This window comes from Microcebus murinus, chromosome 6, assembly GCF_040939455.1.
Source record: "Microcebus murinus isolate Inina chromosome 6, M.murinus_Inina_mat1.0, whole genome shotgun sequence".
NCBI classification, from domain to species: Eukaryota; Metazoa; Chordata; class Mammalia; order Primates; family Cheirogaleidae; genus Microcebus; species Microcebus murinus.
The window spans coordinates 108,890,741-108,897,455 of record NC_134109.1 but is presented as its reverse complement, the minus strand read 5'-3'; positions in this window follow the sequence as shown (position 1 = coordinate 108,897,455).

Genomic DNA, 6,715 nt, shown 5'->3' with positions numbered 1-6,715 from the left:
ACAAAGAGCAGGAGAGAGAAACCAAAGGAAAGACAGTCCAGGAGCGGCGGCTCACGCCTGTAATCCGAGCACTCTGAAAGGCTGGAGGTCAGGAGTTTGAGACCACCCTGAACAAGAGACCCTGTCTCTACTAAAAGTAGAAAACAGCCGTGCGCAGTGGTGCACACCTATAGTCCCAGCTACTCAGAAGGCTGAGGCAGGAGGATTGCTTGAGTCAGGAGTTCGAGATTGCCATGAGCTGGGCTGACACTACTGTACTCCAGCCTGGGCAACAGAGTGAGACCCTGTCTCAAAAACAAACAAACAAATAAACAAAAACCCCGAACCAAACCAAATAGGAAAGGACAGAGAGTCATAGAGAGACACCCAGAGTTAGACCAAGAAAGAATGAGGCTGAGAGTTAGAAGGAGAGACGGAAAGAGAGGAGACAGACTGAGTCAGACAGAGGGTGAGACAGGGAGGGGTAATGACAAGGGTGGACAGACACTGAAGGACAGGGATAGAAAGGCAGACAGAAGAACAACAAGACAGAAAGAGAGAAAGAAGCCGAACAGGAGACGGTGACAGACAGACCCACAGTGGCCCCGGCGGGCCCCACGGGCAGGGATTCTGCTGTGCTGTCATTGGGCGCAATGCTGAGAGAGATGTCCCAGCCCTGCCATTTGGCTTGATCAACTCTGGGGGCTTCCCCTGACCCCAAAGAGGGTCTTCCAGCCACAGAATGGAAAAGAGTGCAAGCTCTAGGAAGGAAGGTTTCTGGGGAAAGAGTGGTGAGCGGGGTGTGTACAGTAATCTCTGGCAATTCTCCCCCTGGCTCAGTCACTGGCCCCGGCATGTCATGTGGCCTCTCTGGACGTCCTTTGGACGTGGTGGATCAGGGGTCTCTGAGGTCTCCTTCAGCCTTACAATCTGGCCTTAGCTCAGGCTCTGTCTTTGCAGCTAACTTACTTCTCTATCCTACTTAACTCATGACCTCCACCTCGCAGTCCAATGTGGCTGCTTGAGATCCAGCCATCACAGCTGCATGGTAGCCAGAGGAGGAAGGGGTAAAGAAAACGTCTCTTTTTTGAGAATACATACTTAGAGTTATGCTCAACACTGCGCTTTCCATCTCACTGTCCAATACTTGGCCTGAGGGCTACATCTAGCCTCGAGGGAGGCGGGGAATGTGCAGTGCCGGGCCGGCGACAGGATCCATTTCACACAGCTCAGAGATGCCTTCACAGCTCCTTACTCACAGCAGGCATATTACAAAAAATTACACATGCGATGTAAGTTTTTAAATATACATTTCAAACAAGCGAAAACCCTCCTTCATTTTTCTAGACTCATCCCTCCCCTAAGTGTGACCACTGTGAACAGTTTGCTGTGTGTCTGCCAGATTCACTTTTTATATATACACACATACACACACATATGTCTCCCTAGTTAAAGAAGATCTGATGGATCACGATTTATGTATTGTTCAGCAATTTGCTTTCTTGGCTACTGTTGCCTGGCAATATACCTTAGAGGTTCCACCGTGTCAGTCCACAGGGAGGTACCTCATTCTTTTTAACAGCAAAATAGCACTTCACATGTAGACTTGCCGAAGCTTACCGATGGATGTTGGGCTTGTTGCCGACGTTTTGCCCTGACGAGCAGCCCTGGGCGTCTCCTCTGCGCGGATATGCAAGCATTCCTTGAGCACGAGTGCTTAGAAATGAGCCAAAGGTTCACGCTCTTTGTGTGGGTTTAACCCTCTCTATCCAAATGTCCTTCTCCACGGCCAGAGGACGGCCACATGGGAGCGGGCTGACACTTCCGCCTCTGCTTGGTGGCTCTCCCCCTCCCTTCCTTTTCCCTGCCTGGCAGGCACAGCCCTGGCACCGTCCCCCCATAGCCTTCCCTCCTGCGGTCTTCACTGTCACCGAGAGCCAATCTCACATCTGAAAGCCCGTGCTTCTGGGCCACCCCCCCTTGTATTGGCTGCACCCCCTTTTTCTTTCAAGAACAAGAAGATACCTTCTCCAGCTCCCTTCTCCTGAGGACTTAGGGCCCCCTTCTTATCCTCCCCTTTAGCCCTTCCCTGCCCTCCCCGCCTGCCACAGCACCAGGTTTGAGCACCGGTTTCCTTCCCCAGTCTGGTTTGTGTCCCTGCAGGGCGCCCCTCTGGGGGTGGAGGGACATGGGGAGCTGGTGCTCAGGTGCTGGGGCATCAGGCCCCACTGTCCTGCAGCCTTGGAGGTTGTAGGAACATGCCTGGGGTGAAGAGCAGGACCCCAGAGGCCCAGCCTCTCTATGAGGGGCGAGAGAGAAAGCTCCCTGGGGCCTTTTTGACTCCTCCTGGAAGGGCTCACACCTGGAGCTCCAGCCCCAAGGCCCGAGAAGGTGTGAGAAACCCCTGCATGAGCAGGGCCGGCTGGGCAGCGGCAAGATGCTGATCGGTTATTAAACGCTGAGCTGGTGGTTCCCCTCCGGCTCAGTGCAATTCATCAGGAAATTGCCTTCTGGGAGTGATGGATGGTGACAAATGAGGGTACATAGGGGGTTCCTGAGCCCATCCATGGTCGCAGCTGGGGAAACTCAGCCATCAAAGCCCCGTGCACGTTTCTCCACCGAGGTGACTGGAGGGCCAAGGAGATCAAGTTTCCGGCAAATGGTTTGCGGGGAGAGGCTGTGATGGGGGACAAGCCGCCCTGAGTGCTGTGTGGGGCCACAGCCCCTGCTCTGGGCCCCAGCTGGGGAGATGGGGGTGGGGTGGGCTTCTCTGATCCTGGAATCACAGGGTGGCGGGGGCAAGGAGGAGGGGCAGGGCCAGACTAGGGAAGGAGGGAGCTGCCTTCTGGCAGGAGGAGATGAAACACCTTTTAAAGCAGGTGCTGGGGACACTGCTCAGGGCCACCTGCTGAGACCACACAAGCAGCCATCCCTCCAGGATCCCAGCCTAGCTAGTGCTGGGGCTCAGGGGAGGCGGCCCCAGTTTGGGGGAGCACCCTGCCTGCCTGAAGTGATCAATAAAGGGAAAGGAAGGGATGCAGAAGGTAGAGGTCAGGAGCCTGCGGGGGGTGGGGCTAGAGCCATGCTCGGAGGGCAGGTTGGGTTGGAACCAGGCTAAGCACGGGGAAGGCACATGGGGTGGGTGGAGGATAGAGCATGAACCAAGGCTTAGAGGCAAGGAGAGGGCGGGAATGGTGGGGTTGAGCGATTCTGATGGATAAGGTTGGAGACCGGACACTGGGGGGCGAGTGGGAGCTCCAAAGGGCAAGGAGAAGTCAGAAGAGTCATGTCTGGGCCAGGCTGACTGCCTGTGGCCTACACGTTGTTGGAGAACCTCATCCTGTGGTCACCAGGGGAACAAAGAGAGAGAACTCAGGGCACCTGCCCAGCAGTCAGTGTCTTGAGTGAGGAAGGAGGGGAGCACAAAGCCTACATCTCAAGGCCAGATCATGGGGGCACCAACCCAGGGAAAAGAGAATCCAGGGCTCTTATAGCTGGGAACCTTTGTGGCCTTTTGGCAAGTTCTCCTCTGAAAGCAGGAAACCCTCTGTAGGATCTTGATGGCAATTGCCTCTTCTTGATTGCCTCCTTTGATGGGAGGCTCACCACTCTGTTAGAGTAAGAAGTCTCCCTTGTCTTGAGCTAAAATCTGCCTTCCCTCCTCCAAGTCTGTTCTAGCCTTGCCCACTGGGAAGGGAAGAACACACTGGTCCCCTGGAACAGCCAGCTACTCTCCTCCTCGCCAGAGTCCAGCTTCATTCCAGAGTAGCCTGCCCCAGTCCCTCATGTTATAATAATGCTGTTGGTGAAAGGGGTATGAGAATTCCAGTGGCACGATCATAGCTCACTATAGTCTTGAACTCCTGGGCTCAAGCGATCCTCCGGCCTCAGCCTCCGGAGTAGCTGGGACTACAGCTGTGCTCTACCACACCCGGCTTCCGGACCTCTTTTGTCTCCCCATTCCCACTCCCCTGGGCCATCAGGTTTGGGGGAAAAGGGCCAAATATCCTCGCCTTGGAGGTGTATGCCCCTCCCATATGGCACTGGGGCAGTGGAGCCCAGAGAGGGCGATGCCGACTGCACAGGCACCAGCGCCTGGGGTGCGGTTTCAGGCACTGTGGGGCCGTGCAGAGAGTGCTCCAGGAGTGGGTGGAGAGAATGCCAGGAAGGGCGCATCGGGTGTGCTCTGACCCTCCCACGTGGGAGGGGAGGTAGGAGGCAGAGCGGCAGGGGAGACGGCCACCTACACTCTTCCCTCTCGAGCTTGGCAGCCAATCATACTGCTGCCCAGCCACTGCCCGGCGTCAGGCTTGGTCTGGGGCCAGAGTGAAGCCCCTCTGTGTGAGGGGGTCAGTTTGGGGTGTGTGCGCGCTCGTCTGCGTGGGGCTGACTGTGCCTGGGCCATTTCCCCATGGGCTCTCGGGGCTCGGGCTGCACAGGCAGGCTCCCTGGCCACCCCCGCCCCCTTGGGCGCTCTCTGCTGTGCTGTGGGACGAGGGTGCTGTGGGCGCTGGGGTGTGGCTCGGCTGTGCGCCACCGGCTCAGAGCCCAGGGGGAGAAGGGAGGGGGACAGTGACAGGGGCCCCGGGCTTTCCGTGCCACTTACAGGCTCTGGCATCTGGGCGCCCTGCTCCAGCCTGCACTAGAGTCACCAGAGTCTGAGGGTGCCGAGGTGTCGCATGCCTCCGACGTGTCACCAAAGTTCTGGGGGCTGGGGCGACACTGAGACGCCAGGGTTTCTTGTTGCATAACTGAAATTCTGGAAATGTCGCTGAGATGCTGGAGGTGCTCTGAGAGATCTGGGGGGTGTTTCTGGGGTGCTGGCCTTCCCCGTTCCTTCTGGCTGGCCGTCAGCTCCCTCTAAGCAAAGCACTTTGCCCTTTGAGGATGTTGGTGACCACGGGCTGCCAAAGGCACGCACGTGGCCTCTGTTCCTGGATGCAAAAATTCCTCAGGTTTAATCAACTCGAACAAAAACACAGGGAGGAAGGAAGCTCTGTCCCAAGCCTTCATAGGCCAGCTCCAGCCTGAGGGACAGGGCAGCTCTGTGCCAGGCCCAGATGTCAGATGGCCTCCATTGGCTCAGATTTTTAGAAGCTTTTTAGGACCCCTTCCCACAGTGAGCAGGGCTTGGCCAACCCCCATCTGTGCCCAGCTGGGAGTCCTGCTGGCCTGGGCTGCTCCTGGGACGTTGGCATCAGCCCGTCTGAGTGTGCCACGTGGGCGCAGCAGGTCACCGCGAGACAGCCCTGCCCTGACCCGCCGTGCTCTCTCCTCGCCTCTCACACTCCGCTTCTCAGCCTGCTAAGACGCTTATACTTCATCCTTGCTACCGTTTCCAATCTTTCCTGGGCCCCCTCCTCCGGGAAGCCTGCAAGCCTGCCCAAGCCATCTCCTCACTCCACGCGCCCGGCTTCTGCAGTTCCGTCTCCCAGATGCCACTCCCCAGCCTCCTCTCCCGGTGGTGGGGGCTGGACTCTGGGTGTGAGTGTCTCGGTAAGGCCGGCTCTGGAGGGCAGGCCTGGACTCTGCCACCCAGGCCTTCGGAGAAATACTTCTTGCAGCCTGCAGTCTGGCCGGTGGCACCCTCCTCACAGGCAATCCTCACCTTCCCGTTGTGCAGACGGGAGCCCCAAGCCCAGGAGGTACCTTGGACTCCAAGAAGTGGGGTCAGCCTTCCAGCTGGAGCCATGCGGCCACCCAGGATCCATGGATCTTCAACCCAGCCTGCCCCTGCCTTCACCAGGGTGGGTGGAAGAGCTGGGGCCGGGAGGGCGGGTGGGCAGAAGGCAGTGGGAGCGCCTGGGGAGTCACAGCCAGCTCTCTGTGGCTTTGACCTTGCTACAGCCAGTGACTGGTGTGCTGGCTCCACATTCTTGGGCCATGGTGTCACTGAGGGCAGGGAGTGGGGGCCCTGGAGGGAGAGCCCACAGTTGAAGAATCTCTAGGCTGGACAGAGGGGGGGTGAGACCCAGCGAGGGGAAGGGACTCACTGCGGACCACACTCCAGCCCTGGGCTCAAACCCAGCTAGGCTGCCTCCCCAGCCCGCCCTACTGGCCTCGCGCCACGGACTGGCTCCCTGGCCAAGGCTGCCCTCTGCCTGCTGTGCCCACACTGGGGCAGCGGGACAAGCTCTCCCTGCCTCTGTTTAGGGCCACCTTGGAGGTGGCCTCTGCCTCCCCCAGAGAGGAGGGACGGGGTGTTGCCCACCCTGGGCCAGCCCTGAGGGATGGGGCGTGCGCGGGAAGTCCCTTGGGGGCAGGGCGGGGTTGGGACCAGGTTGCTGTGGGGAGGGTCTGTGTCTGGGCCTGGCCGGGCCCGTGTGCTGGCCGGGGCTGCGGGAGGCTCCGTCGGGCAGCCTCGTGGAGCACACCCTCTCTCCCTGCAGGTATGGGCAAACAGCCCTCCTGGCGAGGCCTCCCTGACACCGCGTCTAACACAGCCCTCCTGTGTGTCTTCTCTCCCCACGTCATCGTCCCTCCCAGCACTCCAGCCACGCTGTGTCCCCGCGACCCCACTGCATGTCAAGTTCCATGCGGTGCGGGCAGAACGTTGCCAGGCACACAGTCAGCACGAGGGACATTTGCTGAATGAATGAATGAACACAATGGCCCAAGGCAGGCAGAGTTAAGCTCCTTCCAAGCAAGCACATGGTGTCGGATAGGCCTAGAGACCCGCCAGGGACATCTCTGCTTTGTAGAGGGGTGAGCTCCCTGTCTGGAACAGGACTCCAAC